The sequence below is a fragment of the Sminthopsis crassicaudata genome, chromosome 3, assembly GCF_048593235.1.
Source record: "Sminthopsis crassicaudata isolate SCR6 chromosome 3, ASM4859323v1, whole genome shotgun sequence".
Taxonomy (NCBI): domain Eukaryota; kingdom Metazoa; phylum Chordata; class Mammalia; order Dasyuromorphia; family Dasyuridae; genus Sminthopsis; species Sminthopsis crassicaudata.
The window spans coordinates 320655697-320676035 of NC_133619.1; the positions used below are offsets into that span (position 1 = coordinate 320655697).

General features: G+C 33.4%; 1 protein-coding gene across 45 annotated transcripts in view; it reads right to left on the reverse strand.

Annotated features, from left to right (window-relative positions):
* Positions 1-20339, reverse strand: part of ZBTB20 (zinc finger and BTB domain containing 20) — a 1031727-nt gene that overhangs the window by 428024 nt on the left and 583364 nt on the right. For 44 of the 45 annotated variants that reach the window (XR_012488076.1, XM_074301247.1, XM_074301259.1 and 41 more), the window contains one exon: positions 18716-18763. The gene's annotated coding sequence lies outside the window, so the exon portion shown is untranslated. Of the gene's footprint in view, positions 1-18715; positions 18764-18848; positions 18865-20339 lie in introns of those variants that run through there. The other variant, XM_074301285.1, reaches the window with a different exon arrangement.

The window sequence follows — 20339 nt, forward strand, 5'->3', positions numbered from 1 at the left end:
TTCAGATCCTGTTTCAGATACTTTCAAGCTTGGTGACCCTGAGCAAGTCATTTAACTGTTGTTTGCTTCAATTTTTTCAACTGGAAAGTGGGGATAAAAAGACCAACCTTGCAGGGTTGCTGTGAAGCTCCTACGAAATATTATGTGTAGAAAAAGTGCTAAACATAGTAGTGTAGAAAAAGCACTTAAATACTTATTCCTGTCCCTACATTCAGGGCCCAAACTAGACTCCAGAACTTCTAGCGCCTTACCCTCCATCAGGATGATCTTAACGTCTTTAATTATCATTTGGCACTTGACAAATGTTATAAGATGTACCTACATAGAAGGGTCCTGGGAAGTTTTCAAGGATAGGAACAGTATCAATTCCTTATTTGTGCCTCTAGCAAGTAACACAGAGCCCAAAGTACATGTGCTCCACCAATGTTTCTTGATGATGATGAATCAATTGAGTCTTTGGTTATTTCTACTGACATTACCAGAAATGTGTTTTGAAAAACAAAGCAGTATTTCTTTCTTAAACTTATGCATTTGTTTCTTTTCATAACAAGGCATTTGGAGTGACTTATACATGTGTGTGTGTGTGTGTGTGTGTGTGTATAAGACATTTGATTTAGTTTTTTAAAAATGGATACACTCTAGTTCAAAGCCACTGAGAAGTTAATGCTATGTTACATATTTCTTCTATTTTTTAAAAAAGGGATATTATTTTAAACTTAAACAAAATCAAATAAAATCAATATTACATTTGCTGAGCAGCAAATGTGGCTCATATATAAAACTACATATCATATCTATCTATGTGTGCACATATATAGATATGCATATCCATATGCATATCCAGATACATATATGTGCATAAATAATTTATCTTGCTTTTTGGTATATCTCTTGCTGTATATCTTGCTTTTCTTTCCAAATATCTAATAAAATCAAACTAACTTTCCATACTGCTTTCTGGTCTATGTGTTTTTTGAAAAAGATGCAGCAACAGCAATATTGTTTTAAGAAAGACTTTGAACAAATAAGTTATTCTGACTATGTAAATACCCAAATTAAATACAAAGGATATATGAAGAAAGATGCTATCTGCATCCAGAGAAAGAAATGATAAACAATTATGTATAGAGCAGACAGCTATTTGTATCTAGTAGTAGTCACATCCAGGGTGGTAGGTGGGGGAGAGAAAAGGGAAAAAAAAATAATTTTGTCATATATTTGAAAGGAATAGTAAGTTGTGTATAATACATTTGCAGTTTCTTTTATAATCGTCTATTGTACCATGTTATGAAAATGCTTGTTTTATTTCATAAATTGAAAAAAATAGAAATTTTTAAAAATGTTCTTTCTTTTTGAGGGATATTTTATTCTGCCTGTTGTTCTCCCATTTTGTGGGGGCGGAGAGGAAGGAGGAGCAAATATGTAAAGTCAAGCAAAAATTAATTTAGACATATTGACTATATTTAAAACAAGCACCCCAATTTGCATTTTGGATCCATTTCCTCTTTTAATTAGGCAGGTAGCATTCTTCATCCTTAGTCCTCTGGAATTGTGGTTCATCAATGCACTTATCAGAGCTCTCAAGTCTTTCAATGATTTTTATTTATTTATATTTATATTATTTTTAATATATGTAATAATATATTGGTATATCATAATTTATAATATATAATAACATGATACAATATAATATTTATTTATATTATTTTATTTATAATGTAATTGTCATTGTATAGTTTATTATCTTGCTTCTTCTAATTTCACTCCTGTATCAGTTCATATAAGTTTTCCCAGTTTCCTCTGAAACTATTTCTTTCATCATTACTTAACCAGAAATAATATTTCATTGCATTTCTATATCAATATACTTAGCCTTTCCTTCAATGATAGGCAAACATTTAGATTCTAATTCTTGACACTACAAAAAGAATTGATAGAAAAATATCTGTTGTGTATATTAGCTCTTGTCTTTTTTATTTGATCTCCTACTGACCTTTAAGTGATATCATTGGGACATTAATTTAGTGACTTTGGGATTATAATTCCAAATTGTTTTCCAGAATAATTGCACTCTTTTAAAGCTCCACCACTGGAACATTAGTGTTCCTGTTTTCACATAATACTCACAATTGTAATTTTTCTTTTTTGATAATTTTGCTAATTTGATGGGTATGAGTTGGAATCTCAGAGTTGTATTGATTTACATTTATCTAATTCTTAGTGATTTAGAATACATTTTCATGTAGTTATTGATAGCTTCAATTTCTTCTTTTGAAAACGTTCTATTCATATTCTCTGATTATTTGCCTATGAAGCAATATAACATTTGTGACTTTCTTCTTCTAGGCATATTTTCTGGAAATCTAACTTCTTCCTATTTTTTTCTTTATTCCTTCCTCCTTCAAAAATTAATTTCATTATCAAATAGCTTTTGAACAAATGTTCCTGTCCATAGCAGCTTCTATTTTGCTATTTCTTCTTCAATTTAATAATATACATTTTAAAAAATGCTTGACAAAGATCTTCAAGTACTTCAAAGAAAAGGAGACCAATCTGACTTTTTTTAAAAAATAGTTTTTTTTTCCTCTGCATAATCCTGTGTAATAGCCACATAACAGCATGAAGTTAAAAAAAGAAAACTTTTGGTTGTTTTTAGTCTTTTCAGATTGGCAAAATTCATCTTCCACATGTTTGGATTGACTCTAAAATAAAAAAAACAAAGACATTTTATAAAAGATAAACTCTCTTCATTGGTGCCTTGGCATCATCATTTAATACAAGGATGGCTCTGAGGACAATGTTTTTTAACTTATTAAAACAATTAATGTGCACATACAATTCTTGTAAAAGTTAAGCATATTCTCTCCTAAAATAAGAAATGGCATACTTGGTTTAAAGGGACTGTTAAGCCCAAGAATATGTACATAGTGAATTAGGTCCTGAGCCGTCCTCACTGCCTGATTAAATTTATCTACATTTAAATTTTCAGAAAAAAAGTTTGTATTTCATTCTTGAGATCATCCAGGTTCAATATGAAAACTCTAAGTAATGGAGAACTCACTATTTATGGAAGGGACCCATAATTTTTCAACAATTTGATAGGAAAATTTCCCCTTTATTGCACCAAAATAAATTTCTCTGAATATTTCAAGTATTGATCCTAGTTCTGCTCTCTAGACAAGCTCAGATCTTTCTTATAATATTCAAAGAAAACTTTCATGTTCTCTGTAAATGATCTTACTTTTTATTATGTAAACTATGTAAACTAGACAAGCACAAATACAAGCTATGTATTGCTGTTTTTGTTGTTATTATATAGATTTTTTTTCTATACATTTCAACAGTTACTTTTAAGATATGTTTTGAATCCCTTCCTGACTTCTTCTGAATACATTGCAATTTTTCTCAAAAATGTAGATTAATCAGTAAAGAATATAATAAAATCTTTTATCTCCCAAGTTTAGGAAAGTAAATTTTTGTTATATAGTCAAAATTTGTGCTACCTCTTTTTTTTTCTCAAATTCATGTTTGAGGTGGATCTAGTTATTAAAATTGAAAGGACTATAAAGTAGGAATTCTTAATATTCTATCAGTAAACTGGTTCAATTATATAAAATGCTTAATCTATATTTAGAAATTTAAGTTTGCTCATTATGAGTTTATGAAATCTTGAGTAGTGTTAAAAAGATACTATGCTATAATCACAAATGATAAATGACAGGACATAGCATATATTCAAACAAGACTGTAAAACTACAAAGAAAGAAATTGTCATGTTAAATTACATGGAATCCTTTTTGAGTGAATTCTTGCTGCCAAAGGGTTGAATTGGGATTATTTATTAGATCTGCTGTTAATCAATCTGTCTTAAAAAGCTATGCAAAAAGACCTAAGAAACCTTAGAGATAGTATCAGCAAATATTCCCACATTTGTTGTGAGTTTCAAAAACCTGTGGCATATACTTTAGAGATTTCCAACATAGTAAGGCAAATGATATATACATATGTGTGTGTATACACATACATCATAATATATATATATATAGGTATACATCACATATACATAATACACATACATATACATGAAACAAAGGGAATAATACAAATAGAAAACACTCAAATGTTTTCTATACTATATTTCAAAAGCAGAAAAGGAATTTCTAAAAAGATGAGGGTATTGTAGATTGAAATAGTCGGTTAAAGCCTCTTAGAAGAAAAAGGTCTTGAGGAATGTCTTTGTAGATGAAGTTGGATAGATGGAAAGAAGGGATTCCAGCCATAGGAGACAGCATGATCAAAAGCACAGAGCTCAGAGCAATAACCAGGGCATAGAACATAGGACATAGGATCATAGAAGACAATTACCATTATGGTGTTGCCTTTGAAGGACTGAGGTACTGAGGTGAAGGAGTCATTACCTGGGATGGGAGTGAAGTGGAGGTGGAACAGCATAGGACAAATTCTCTGTTGACCTAACTTCTATAGTAACTTCATGTAATCAGAAATTCACAGAAAAGTTACCATCAGTTTAATGAAGCAGTCAGTAGTTCCCATTTTTCCTTTCATATGATGGGCCTTCGGGTCTCACCCTAGTTATTCTCTTCCATTTTTTAACCCATCTGGCCTACTTAAGGATATGATGGAGATCCTAATTTTGATTTCAAGAAAAAAAAGTTACCCATTTTATTCAATTCAATTAACACTTATTATATACCTCCTATAGTATTAATAACCTCCTATAGCATTAATAAAGCATTGTGATAGGTACTTGTCAAAGACAAAAATTAAACAGTAGTACAGTTTTTAAGGAGTTTTGGCTAAAATAAAATATGTGCACAATTACATTACAATATAGAATATAATAAAAGCAAAGGTGAGACCTAAAGTGCTCTAATTTAAGGTGATTAATTTTTTTCAATATTTATTTTAAAATTAAATACAGAATAGAAAAAAGAAAGAAAGAAAATTAAATACTGCCATATGCCCAGCAGAACATCAGGGAGCATTCAAAATATGTGTATGTGTATGTATATATATATATATATATGTGTGTGTGTGTGTGTGTGTGTGTGTGTGTGTATAATGTATGTATGTATTTGCATATGTATATGTATATATGTGTATATATTTTCCTTTCAAGAAACCATATATATAATAGAAGAGATTACATTCTTGACCTTACATATTTGCTTTCTTGTAGATTATTTTTTTGTTTTCTGTTGTTTACTTTATTGTTTTGTCCACCTTTCATCCCCCTATTGCTACCATTATGCATGGATATATTTATAGCATATACACCAATAAGTACAAAAAAACAGAGTCAAAATAAATAATTTAGAAAGGAGAAATTATACAAAACATTAATAACTAAGAAGATCAAGAAAGGATGCTTGTAAAAGAGGACAACAAAACTATTTTGAAGGATGTTTAAAGGCAGAGCTGAGGAAGGAGAGATTTTTTGGCTTGCTTTTGTTTTTGAAAGAAAAATCCAAGTTTGCTATGACTTCATTTATCCCTGGGCTCCATCCCCCACTCCAGAATTTCTCTGCTGTGCCTCTGCAAATGCCTTCTACCTTCTTCCCCATCTCAGATTACTCTGGGTTTTTTAGCTTCCTTTTATGCATGGTCTTTCTCCATTAGAATGTAAGCTCCATCATAGAAAGAACTCCTTTTTTTCCCCACTTGTACTGGTATTCCCTAAGCAATTAATGAATGCTTGTTGACTTGCTGATTTCTAATTATGGATGACTTGTTACTTCCAAAATAGAATTAACAGGGTTAGAATAGAATTAATGTAGGGGAGGAGAGTGAATAAAAGAGAATACTCCAAGTCAAACTCTGAAGTTAGAGGAGTTTGAGGACAATGATACTAGGAAGAACTATGAAGACAATGGAGGCATTAATGGTTTTAGTAGGGGGAAATGAAGAATTATTTTTGTATATATTGAATCTGAGGTATCAAATGAAAATATCTACTCCATGAATGACTAGATCTCGGGCAAAAAAAAATGGAGACTGAGTATATTGATTTGGGAATCATTTGCACAGAAGTGACAAATGAAACCATGGAAGCAGAATGAAAATATTAAGGGAGGAAATGTGGAGGAAAAAAAAAAGTCAAGTGTAGATCTCTATTTATAACTTGAACTTAAGGGGCATAAAGCTTAGGATAAGACTGAAGCAGAATAGAAAAAAAATGAATATATATATATGTGTGTGTGTGTGTGTGTGTGTGTGTGTGTATACACACACGCATACTCATTTTTTTCATCTCTTTGTATACACTTATAGGCTGGCCTCATTCCAATCATGGCAATAGAAAAGACTGCAACAACTAGATGAATAGAGAACAGGACTTGGGAGTCAGTTGACTTGAGCACAAACCTGGCCTTAGCCATTTACTGGGCAATCACTAAACACTAAGTCTCAGTTTACTCATCTGTAAAATGGGAATAACAATAGCAGCTATCTCTAAGGCTCCTTAAAAATTCAGGTAACAAAGATGAACTATAAAGTGTTATATAAGTATTAGCTATCATTATGATTCACTATTATTAAAATCAAAACTTTCACGCATGGAGTTTCATAGGTGGCCAGAACTATTCCTGAGATACAACAACAAAACTAACAAGGATTATTGCCCTGTGTGGAAAAAAAAAATTGGGGTTGAGGAAAGAAGCTCATTAAATTTGAAGGACAAGGCAATGAGCAGTGGAGAAATGAGGGATTCTAGGAGATGGTTTTTTAAAAAAGGCTTGAATTACTTATATAATTAAAGTCCATTTCTAAGGATATCACAGTCATTGAGACAAAACAGGCAAGGTTATTTCTTCCCTCATGCCAGATCCTGAATATTTTCCTTCTTTTCTTTGACTGCTGCTCATTTTAATCTGAGTGGAAAAGAATGTATAGAGTATGATTTATCTCCCAAATCCACAGACGTATGATGGTCTAAGGTTTCAAATTATTTCTTCAGTTTTTCTCCCAGACTGGTTTTATCTCCACAAAAAGTCTCCAGAATTGAGAAAGGAAGTCCCACCCCTTCCCAGGAAATTGAGAATGGAAAGAGCTTTCACTTAAGCTTGACAGTTAAACAAAATCTGGTAATATGTATCCGTTTGCATCATCTACAGGTCTGTTGTTTATCTCTTCTGCTGAAATTATAAATTTATGTCTACAACTGGTTATTCAAAAGTGTATGTAAGTGTACTTGTGTGAATGTGTGTGTGTATGTAATTAAGCATATGTGCATGTGCTCATACATACCCATATTTAAGGACAGATTAAGGCAGTGAGACAAAGGAGAAAGGATGCAGAACTGGGCCAAGTTACAAGATTTTCAAAATAAACAAATTATCTTTATAGAAAGTTATCAAAACTCTGAGGTTCCACAAACATTGCATTTACCAATAATTCTTGCTATAACTAAGCCTATCCAAGTCACCCTATATTGAGGAGAGTTTATTTTGGTTTCAAGAAGGAATATGAGAGACCTCACTGGATTATTTGGTTGGGGGTCTGGATGGGTGGAGGTCAAGAATTTAAACTTGTATAAATATTTTAAAATTTTATTGAAGTTAGTAACAGTCCTCTTGATTCACCCATGTTTCTCTCATTCTTAAAAACCTCTCACTAGACTCTACCATATCCTCAGTGTTTCATCCCATTATCTTTCCTCCCCTTTTTTAGCTAAATTCCTAAGAAAAATCTGCCTCATTATGAACTATAGTCTCCATTTCCTCTTCTTTCATTTCTCAGTCCTCAGTTGTCTTCTTTCTGACATCATTATTCAATATGATATGCTCTCTCCAAAACTACCAATGATCTCTTAATATCCAAATCTGATGAACTTCTCAGCTCTCATCCTTCTTGACTTCTCTGGAACATTTCACACTATTGCCTACCTTCTTCTCTTGGATTCACTTGCTCACCATTAAAAAAGACTCATCTTTACAATATCACTCAACCATATGTCTTTGATTGAAGACATTAAATGAAAGGGAATACACTACCTATCAAAGCAAACAATTTCACTTATGGAGAGCTATAATTTAAGAAATCCCCTCTCCCCCATGTAAATTTGCTACTTTGTCACTTTCTGTCACTGTCACTACCTATGGGACCAATTAGAACAAGTATTGATTGCTTAATAGACCTTTTAGGATTTGCTTTCAGTTATCATGTCCTGGCAATGTTATTTATTCTTCAAGCTACACATTCACAGTTCCTTTAATGTATCTTCCTATGGTATGATCTCTTGTCTCTTTACCATTCTAGTTCCCTTTCTCTGGATACTTTCTAAACTTCCCAATGACTTTCCAGAACAAAACACAATAATTCATCTGTGGAATGAATAGGGCAGAATATAGCAATGCTATTCCTTTCCTATTCTTAGACCTCGATTTTCTCAGCAGAATCAAAGATGGAATTATTTTTCTTTGATGTAATATCACATTATTAATTCCTATTGAATTTTCATTTCACTAAAATCCCTAGATCTTCTTCAGATAAATTGATACCTGGATTTCTATTCTTCCTCCATCTTGAATTGTGAAGTTCACAATTCAAGGGTAAGATAATACATGCATTTAACACTGTTTGCTTTAATATTATCTAATCTAGTCCAAAGTCCTAATGTGTCAATGCCGTTTCAAATTCCAACTCCAGGGTACCTCTCTCAAAGTTGACAACCATGCTATCTATACCTTATTCTCTATAATTCATATAAGCACTAAAGAGCAAGGTACTACAGCAGTCTCTTAGAGACCATTTTCCAAATTAATATAAATTTGTCCTCTTTTTGCTCTTTTCTTTTGCCCTTTCTCCTCTACTTATTCCCTTCTCAAATTTATCTGTACCTTCTGGCTCCGTTCTCTCTCTTCCCCTTTATTCCTGATGTGAAGATCTGAAACATAGGTACAATATTTTGGACATCATATCACCTTGTAAGGAGTGGTCACCAAACAAATCATTGTTCAATGTATAAGGGAAGATAGAGGAACGGTTTGGGTAAAAGCCAAAGGGAATGACTGGCAGAGCCCAAAGCTTTGTGTTCTTTGTCAGTGATTAAGCCTGATACTGTATCAAGTCCCATGATTTAAAAAATTTCAGGGATTGTCAAGTCGTTACTCATTTCTAAGAGTAATTGCAATTACAATCACAAAGAACGAAGGACAAAAAACACTGAACAAAATGAAACTGCTAGAATGAACCACCACCCTCCCCAGGTTTCACTCTTGTATTTCTGTAATGCAATGTACAACTGGGACTCTGATTCAACAAATAAAGAATGCATTATAAAATACAAATATGCACAACGAATCTCTCTTATGGTCTTTCCTTCTGTAATAGAGTATGTAGGAACCAAGGCCTACATTCAGGACATTAATTTGTGATGCTGTTAATTAAAAACTTTTGATGCTGTTTTGAATGGAAAATCTCTCAAACAGTGTTTCCTTTATTGAAACACCCAGTTCCAAGTCCAGGATTATTAAGTTAAGCTCTGTCAGCAACAAGACTAATATAAATGCTTTGCATACCATCTGCTTTGACAAAAAAACAAACAAATGAAAAGGAAGAAGAGATACTGGGTCCAAAACTCCCTTATTTCAACCTGTTTTTCTCAGGATTAAATTGGAAACTCAGGTCCCTGAATGTAGAACATGTCATTGTTTTTTTTGTTTGTTTGTTTTTGTTTTTTTTTTTTTGTTGTTTTGTTTTGTTTTTAAATCTTCTCTCAATTACTTATAGAACATTCAAATCACCCAATGTTCCAGGACCTGAATTTTTTATATTTCAGAATGGCGAAAGCTGCTTAAAATAAGTGAATTAGCTGCTGAGTGATTTCTCTCTGTCTCTCACTGTCTCTCTCTTTCCTTTCTTTTCCAAAGGTCTGAAAAGTACTTAAAATGGTATATGCAATTGACATGTGCTGCTTAGGAAGTTTAATATAATTATTGAGGACTCAGATTTTCTATTTAAAAATAAGACTGGGCAGAGTAACAGAAACTTCAAATGGCATGTATCCAATTCCTGTGAGGTGAAAGGCAATCTCCCCAAAATTTAACCCATTGAGCAAAGGGCAGCCAAATAAATTGTCACAGATTCCTCACCACTTAGTTTTCTATATGAAAAAAATGGTAGACTCAGGTTTATTAGTGATGGGGAAAATAGCTTGAGATTATAAGACAAAGGAGAAAAACAAATCCATTCAATGCAACTTTAACTGGAAAGAAAAGTTGCCCAAAAGCCAGAGTCTTTACTCTTTCTGTTCTTCTGAATCAGACACTATGGACAGAAAGCTTTTCCTTCATTCAGCCTAGACATATACTTTTAAAGGTCTCCTGAGAATCATTCTAAATGATCACAGAAGGCTATTCCCCATAAGTACTTCTTTCTCATTATGTGTTTTCATAATTTGAATTCTTTAAACCAATATTTCCAGCAGTCTCAGAATCTTTGATAGCCAACAATACTTTTTTTTTTTTCCTACCTTGCAGGTCATCATAATATTCAATCCCTATATTTTCTGAGTTTTGCCTTAGGTACCACTAGTGAAGAGTGATAAAATTTCTGAACTGCAAGTTTAGAGCAATTAAGCCATATCTCCTCTTTTTCCTCCTTAACTTCCCACTACATTGATTCCACTACATGATCAGCCTTGAAGCTCAATGTGACACAGTGTGATAATCCAACAACTCCCTTGTAAGGATCCAAGAAAGGTCAGACCAGAGCAATTGAGATGTAAGTGGACCAATGGCCTTTATCCCCAGATGTGCTTAAGAGTTGAGTACTTAGGGACTTTGTGGGTGGGATCTCCACCCATGGCGGGAACCTAGATCTCTGAAGTCTCAGTCAAGTTCGGGATGTAGACTTCATAGTTGATTGGCCTGTGTCTGTGACCTCATTGACTCTATTTAAGTTCGGGACAAGGAGCGCCCTGACTTTTTTCATCCATTTGCCATAGGGCATTAGGTGATTATGCAGTATTTTTTGTAGCAGGATGAAAAGGAGCCCAAGTAGTGCAATGACGAACAATAGCAGCAGCATCTGCTTTAGAGATGCCATATAGCCTCCACAAGGAGCGGGCAGATAAATGGAATGAAGCATGTGCCTTATGGGCAGGAGAATCATATTGTAGATTACACAAATTATAAAGAAGGGCAATCAGCTACCTTATTGTCCTCAAATATGGGGCCAGTGCCATCAGTATGAGATCTAACATGCATTATAAAAAGAGGAGCGGCTCTGCTGTTTAAAGCCTCTTGAGCCTGATGAAGAAGATCAGTGATAGTAGAGTGCCTGTCTGTTAGTTAATCATGCTTTCTGCATGTGCCAGAAGCACATTGCTGGGGTAAGATCCATAGAATGTGAAAATTGTAAATAATTGTATGTATATATCACCGCATCTAAGCAGGCCTGAGTGAGTCCAGTGGGGAACTTTCTAAACCCCAATACTCCTTTTTCTTGCTTAGACAGGAGCATTTTGAGAGTACGATTAGCCCGTTCAACAATGGCTTGTCCCATAGAATTATAGGGGATGCCAGGGGAATGGATAATGCCAAATTCAGTGCAAAAGGACCTAAAAGCAGAAGATGTATAAGCTGGTCCATTATCTGTCTTAAGCGCACTTGGAACTCCTGCAATGGAGAAACAAAAAAACCCCAAAAGACTTATACTCTAAAAGTGTGGGAGGGAAATATATAATAGTGTAATAGAACTAAAACTCCATTTAAAAATATGCCAGAAAAAACTGCCAATATTATTTGCTTGAGATAATTTGTACATTTTTTCTGGGGCAAATTGATAAATAGGATCACCTATGACTGGCAGATAAATAAAAGAAAAATATCTAATAATTAAAGGCATCTGAAGATGATTTCTAGCTCTAATTATTTTTTTTTCTCGGACCAACTTTTAGTTAAACTTAATCCTTGCTGTCTTCTCTCTCCAACAGCAGAAACATCTGGTTGGTTTTAGATTCCCCTTGGATTTCCAACTTCAAAGGGGGTTATAAAGAATAACAAATACATGTACCGGCACAGAAAAAAAAAAAAAGAGCAGCAAGAGAGAATGGTAAAATTGTCCTTATTTGACTGCTAGTGACAGGCGCCAAAGGCTGCACTATGAAAAAAGACAAAGGCAAGATCAGCACCCTTTGACAACTGGAGTTCCTGAGTTCCTTCCTAATGACTGGTGAGATCTTTTCCTGTAAAAGACTGATTGCATATGGTTTTTCCAGCCTTGAGTGATTGCAAGCCAGTTAAAAAAGAGAAAAAGAAAAGGAAATACACATTTTCAACTCAGTCCCACCTACATTTCTGGAAGGAATAAGGAGACTTGACAAAAGGAGAAGGATGTGGGATAGTACTGACTTATAAGGAACCTCAGCCATTAAAAGGACAATATTTTAAAATCTGATTTTAGGGTTCTCTGCAGAGTGGACCTGAACTAGATCCAATATTTCAAGACAAAGATGAACCATATGAGGACTTGTTTCAATCTCCCAAGGATTGACCAATTCTTCCCTGTTCTAGAATCTAACCCCTTCTTGGAATAAAGGAATAGGGCAGTATCATTAACTGACATTGGGATTCATGCTAGCTTACTTGAGATCACTTCACTGGATTTGTCCTTTTTTTCAATTCCTCCCCTTCTGGGAAACTAAAATGTACTTTCTAGCGTGTAGACTCTGGTATAATCAAACTTTACAGGACAGGAAAAGTTGGAGAAAAATATAGTCTTGGCATTGTAATTAACACTTCCAAATAGTTTTATGACCACAGGCTTTCTTGTCTCTTGCATTTTATTTGCAATATGTACAATTAAAAAGTAAACAGTGACATGATTAACCAGTTAACTTGCTGAAGACAAATAAGAATACATTTTTAAAGTTTAACATTGCCATTCAGTTTCCTTGTATGTGTTTTTCCCCATTAGAATGTAAGTTCCTTGAGGGCAGGGACTATCTTTTTTTTCCTACTTGTGTTATATAGCATGATATACCAGACACATAGCAAGCACTTAATTAATGCTTATTAGCTGAGGGACTATTTGTAAAAACTACAAATTTGGGGAAGTATAGCCACATTATACTGATTTATAGAATAGCCATGTAAAAAAATGGAAGAGTTAATATTTGATCCAAATCAATAAATTAAAGGCAGGGAATAAAAAGGGAAAATATTTTGTTATTGTTGTTTTCATTTCACTTGATATAGTACTAAAATCATGGATTTAAGATAATGAAAAATGTTAACTGTTCTTAAATATCAATTACACACACACACAAACACATAGATAGATAGATAGATAGATGGGTTCAAGCATTAGAGTCTCACAAGGATGACAAAATTTTTCATCCCTATTTCTTTTTCACCAGCCCTTCTTCTTTGCACACATGCTCCTTTCTCCAATAAAAATACTGGCCTTCTGCTGACAGTTTGATTATAGTCATGCTAGGTCAAGGATGGATGAGGAGAAACAAGAATGTTCGGAAGATTAAAAATATGAAGAACAAAAAGAAAAAGGTTCAGGTTGTTTATACCATCTAGTCTGGCAAACTAAGATGCTTTCTGTTTGGGATATTTTATTGCTTATGTTATTACTTTTTTTTTTCACGTGCTTTGCTCTACCAGCTTTAGTTGAAAATATTTTGTGTGTGTCTGTAAACTATCATATTTTTTAGAGATTTAGTGAAGGAGAAAAGTTGTTTTTTTTTCCCCCCTAAGGTTTGGGCACATCAATATTCCAGCTACTCACTTTAGAGGACAATAGAAAATGCACTCCTTAGATTAAAAAAACCTTTGTAATACATAAATTCAGTTTACACTGATACAGTATGATATCTGGTTACTCACATACTGATTTTCTGATTGAATACAAGGTATACCTGTTATACATCCCACTGATTCTGAATAGTCAAAGACCTGGAACTTAAAGGCAATTAACTAGTATGTTATCTGCTATTTCTTTGTGAAGAATATGAATTGCATTCAATGTTAGTCATCTGAGGATCTCAAAGTTCTTTATAAATAAGGATGATCTACATTATTATAAAAGTAGGAAAACAGACTTAGTTAACTTCCTGTAGCTTAAAAGGCACTGTTCTATCTACAGTGTTCTCAGAATAGAGAGGACATTAAGGGAAGGCATGAGCAAATAAAGGAGCCTTAGGGACTACTCTTTTTCTAAGATTCTTACTTTCAACTCCTTTTTATTGACTCCTTTTCTCTCTAATAACTTTCAGTCTATAGATCAAACAGAAAAGGCTAGAAGAGGAGAGATTAGAGAGATATACTGGGAAGGTGTAAAAAATTAGGGAAGATCTAAATAAGGCATATTGTAGGAGGAAGTCTGAACAGGAAGGAGGATATTGAAGAAACATTAAGAGGAGGGAAATATGGGAATATTCAGGAGGCAAGCTAGTAGGCATCAGGAGATATATGGTGGTGGGTACCTGGAGTATGGCCCTAAGATACAGTAGAAAAAAATATCAGCTAATCTTGTGGCAAAAAAAGATAAAGGCCCAGGTAGGCAAGAGCTCAGTGTTCAGACAGGTTTGGCAAAAAGTATTCAGGTATTAGAACAGTGCTTCTGTGCAGAAAGAACTGATTAAGACCTTCATTATTAAAGACTAGGGTACTAGACAGAGATCAAGAATGAAATTTAGGGACAGGAAAATAAGACAGATTAATTTTCTGAAACTGAACTATAAAATGTGTTGAAGGAGGGGGGAATAGAGAAAGATTAATTGCTTGAAACAAAATACAAAGCCATGGCCAAAACAAACAAACAAACAAACAAAAAAACTAACTGGAGCTATAGAACTATGACTCATGCTATTTTTCTTGCCTAGAGGCCAGAATTATACCGGGACATGGAAGGGATATAAGCTTAAAGGTGACAGCTAAATGGACACTGGTCCATTTAAGTCAAGGAGTAGGGAAAAGAAAGGTAGGCTTGTCATTATATCTACTTTTGCTACAGTATTGGATTTCTAGCTTTTTTTGGCACTCTGCTCCCCACTTTAACTTCCTATATAAGCAAGATTTGGGTAAGCTGAGGTAGCAATTTGTGGTATGTGATGAAAAAGGAAAAAAAAAATCATTATTATTTCTTTCAGAATCTTCTGATACTAGAACCATACTCAAAAACATATTCAATGTTGACCATTTCCACAAGTGATAGTTCAAACCTCAATTGTGAAAAATACAGGAAGTGCAGATAAATGCAATGTAGACATAAATGTCATGAGTTTTCATTAAGAAAAAAAGAAGTACTAGGTGGTACCTTTAAGCCATGCCAAGCCTAAAGGGTGGGAGAAAGAAAGGGTGAGGTGGGAAGTGAAGAGAGATATCTTTCCTACTATACTGGGAATACCCAAGATTTGGTAGGAGTTTCTACCAAAAGGCCTACAGAAATTCCCAGGTACTAATTTCTGCTCCAATGCTGGCTAGTTAGGACCTAACTTAAGTGAACAAATACCCAAGTGTTTTTTGAAGTAGGGACTAAAATACAGAAAAATAAACTAGAAGTAATTTTTCCCTGCTTTGAAATCTCATTATGCTTATATCTCTCTTGTATTTTATGTTTTGTCTCCTGTTCTATCTTTGAATCAAAGTCGGAGGTCATCTTAAGTGGTGCAGTAGTTAGAGAGCTGTCTGGGACCTGGAGTCAAGGAGACCTGAGTTCAAATCCAGCTCACTACCTCTATTATCCTGGGCAATCTCAATCTGCCTCAGTTTCCACAACTATACAGTGTTGTTGTGAAAATCAATATTTCTAATATGTCTAAGTGCTTATCATCCCATCATATTCAACCACTCTAAAACAATCGATTAATATAGTACTACTAAAGTTTCTACTAAATCAAAAACATTGCTTCTCTTTAATAATAATATTCAATATTTCTACAACTTTAAGGATTGAAAAGTGCTTTATACATATTATCTCATTTGATGCTTGTAATAGCTCTTGAAATAGGCACTATTATTATTTCCATTTTATTGATGAGGAAACTGAAGTTTAGACCGAGGATAAGTCACTTACCTAGGGTCATACAGCCAATAAATTCTAGAGGCGGGATTTGATTTTAGATCTTCCTGACTTTAAGTCCCAGCACCTTTTTATTATCTCTAACTGGCTGCCTCAAGTTGTGCTAATGACTGTATCTATCTCTAAAAGTCTAAGTAAAACTTATAATATTTAAAGCACTTTGTATAACGAACACATTTTAAAAAATAAATATAAGTGATTTGTCATATTTATCTTCTTGTATTAGCTATAACCAGAGTGTAATTGCCCATGGGGAAAAAAGTATGTATCAGTATATTTAAATTTAGTATATAAATTGAAACCGGATTGCAATACATTGCCATTGATGTGATATAATTAATGATGATGTTAGTGGTCAACTTTACAAATTACCATGCAAATTTACTTGAAAGTTTTAGGTTTGAAAAGTGAATATCAGGGAGGAAAGCTTTTTTTCTCTGTGAGGGACAAAGACATTTGTGAAGTGATTCTCCAACCAACAAAATATGTATGTTTGTCTTCTAATGGTGACTAAGAACTTCATGAAATATTGAAGTTTGCCCAAATAATTCACCTCTTAGATAGTAAAGAAGACATATATTCAGTAGAGAAATACTCTGATTTACTTTGTATCACACTTGAATTTCTTAATAATTAAACTAAAATTTAATAAATTAAATAATTAAACAAAATTAAATTGTTAGTTTCTCCATTTAGTCTTTGAAATCCCTATGGGAGTTTCATAGTACAATACCTACAATTTAGGATTCAATATATTAAAGCAGCTATAGACAAAAAAATAGTTTGTGTCCTTATAGCACTAATATCCAGAGAAATAAGACATTTTGGTAAAAATTTTTTTACAAAAATATAAAAGACTTTCTGTGACTGAGGAGAAATATGGGAAGTAGGGTGTTGATCATTTTGCAAGCTAGAGGGAGTGTGAAATGGGTCTTTTCATGATGATCTAATTTTTAAATGCAAAGAGAGTGACAAATTAAAGCTACTACATAATCTTTGTTCCTTGAGTTCCTGATACACTGATAGAAGTCTTTTTCTGAGCAACAAAACAAGTTAAAGCATGAAGTGGTAGGGGAAGGGTATGGGGCTGGGAAGTTACAGTTCTAAAAGTTTGCTGACTTCAGTGGATAGATGAACACAGAGACAGAGATAGATGTGCAACAGATTTAGAAACAGCAATATAATGACAAATAGGGATTATGGGCAATAGATGTAACAAAGTTCCTCTTATAAATCCATCTTTATAATTCCAAGAAGTTATTTTTTTCTCATTTTAGGCAGGTTCATATAAAGTGAAGTCAAGAGTATAATTTTCCAAGTTTTGAAACTAAAAGGACCTTGGAGATCATCAGTGAGTCTTGGATGAAAATGATTTTCAGGACTACATAATATTAGTTGAAGTCAGACATTAACACTGTCAGATATTGGGCAAGCTTGGCCCCCCATACAACTGAGAGTTACCAGTGTTACTCAGTGCTGACTGACCTCTCACACATTCTGCTATTTCAGGACCAGGTTAGATGTGATGGTTCTCTACTAAAACACCTCAGTCCTGATCTTGTACATACACTTCCTGGTTATTACAGTTCTTGGACTTCTTGGTGATTATAGTACTGACTCTTTGACCCAAGGCAGGTCATTCAATCTCACAGTGCCCCCAGGCAATTCTCTTTTCAAAAACTGCAAATTAGTTGCTCATCTCATTGTAGAGAACTTTCTATACTAATGAAATCATAGGTCCTTAGATGGGGGGAAAGGACAAAGCAATGGATTTTAAGATCTTTTATCCAAATATAAGCTCTATATCTCAAATGAACAACACAGTGATCAGATAACGTTCAAATGCACAGAAAAATCTATTTTGGACCTCTTTTATTTACAATTATCTCTTCCACAGAGCTGAGGTAGGGATAGGTAGCCCCCATGTGATCTGGAAAAACCCCATAACATTTTTTCACCTTTCCTTCATAGCAGAGAAATTTGTTTTTTGTTTTTGTTTTTGTTTTCTTTTTCTGCTATGGGGTGTTTACAATGTGTTGTAAAATTTGGGTATATTTATGATATTAAAATATAAAATATGATGATTTAACACAATATTATAAAAATATTTTATGCATTTCTGAGTTTTAAAGTTTTTTCTGTATCATCTACTGGCCTTTACATGTCCTTTATAGCTTCTGTAAAACTTCCCCTCTTCCCCCCCCGGGGCAAATTCCCATTTAATTTCCTATTTTGACCTTCAAGACATATTGAAAACACAATGGGGAATGTCCTGATGTGAAAGGGATAATTATTATTGGCCAAGGCCAAAGCTCCTATGGTCCTGGGGAAAAGTATATGTATATATTTTATACTCATGTACACAAAAACTAAAAAAAACTTGCAATCTGGATAGATATCTTAGAATGTGGCTCTTATGAAATTGAGATAATACTCCAAAATTAAAGCACAATTCCCCTCTACCTTACATATTGCAGTATACATTAATTAACAGATAGGAAAGTGAAAAAAATTCAGACATATTCAAATTCAGTTCTTTAACTGATGATCTTAATACAGGCTCACAGCCTAATTTTTACCAACACTCAGAAAAATGCTTTTGATTTCAGTTAGACTTAATACTTTCATCTCTTAGATGGGCATAATAAAAATTACTTACCACAGAATGATGTTGTGAAGAATAATCAGTTAATGTTGTTGAAGCACCCTGAAATGAAAAATACCTTGATAAATGTTATGCAAGCATTAACTTTAACAAATGGAGGTTAAAATGGCAAGAATGAAAGTAATACTTTTATTTCTCAATTTGGGACACTGGCTTCAGTCATGCTATAGCAAGCAAAGGTTGCTTCCGTTTGGAAGTAAAAACACAGCTGGGGATTCAGAAATGAGCTGGCTCCTTTAACTGCCTCTATGTTTAACTTTAAAAACTGTAACCAGTTGTAACCAGTTGTGAATGCCTTGCTATCCCTCTATGCAATTCCCTGTAACTTGAGTTGAGAAAGTTTTATTTTATGGTTAATTATCCATGGTCTATTTAAAAAAATAAATCAAGCCATTGTGAACCACCAGGATTTGCAGCTCCATTTGAACTTTACTATACTTTTGATTAAACATTGTATAAATAAAAACAAACTGGGTTTTCTTTTTGTTGTTCATTGTTTGTTACTTGTGCTCTCGATATAAATATTATAGCAATAGCGGCAGAATAAGCTATGGATTATTTACCCCTGGTTTCATAAGTTGTGAGTTACTGGCATTACATGCTTCCATGAGAATAAATGAATGTAGAGTGTTATATTCCAAGTAAAAGTAAAAGAGGCAGAACAAATGAACTGAAACTTTTGAAAACCAAGACCTTTTATACAGTCACAGAGCAACAAAACAATTCCAAACTTAACACTTAAAAAGCTCTTTCTGTGAAGAAACAAAATCCCTAAATATTATAATTTAAATAAAAATTCTTCTTGCCTAACAAGCATAGGTCCATCATATACAAGTTTTCTTTCTTGTTGCTTTAACAAGAAATCGTAGGTAGATCTTCATGGGATATCCCAAACTGGCAATATAAAAACGATATCTACTAATTAAATTATATAAAAATGCTATGAAAATTGCATTTTCCAGTATGGTTAACAGTAGTTAAGTGGCATAGCAGATAGAGCACTTGATCTGGACTCAGGAAGACCTGAACTCAAATCCTGTTCCCAATATTTATTAGTTCTATGATCAAGTCATTTAACCTCTGCCACTTTTTCTTCATCTATAACACAAGAATGATAATAGCAACTGCTTCACAAGATTGTTCTGAGGATCAAATGAGATAGTACAAGTAAAGCTCTTTGTAAACCTATATAAATGCTACCTATTAATAAGAAGTAGGGATCAGCTAATAAAGTACTGAACTATACTTCTCCAGGAGACCCAAGAACAAAGGATATCATAAAATATGGAATAGTATAATAAAAAGGAGTTTGAGAAGAAATAATGGGAATATATATATATATGTATATATATATATATATATATATATATATATATATATATATATATATATATATATATATATATATATATATATATATATACATATATATATATATATTTTTTATACCAGGAGTCTTATAAAACTTAATTTTCCATATGAAACTGGATGTGGATCACTAAAGCAGCTTCTTAGTTTTGTGTTTTAAATGGGAATTGTTTTGTTTTTTTTTAAACCAGATCTTCACAGCATTGACTGCTAAAGGATGGCTAAAAGGGAAAATGGGAAATAATTTTCT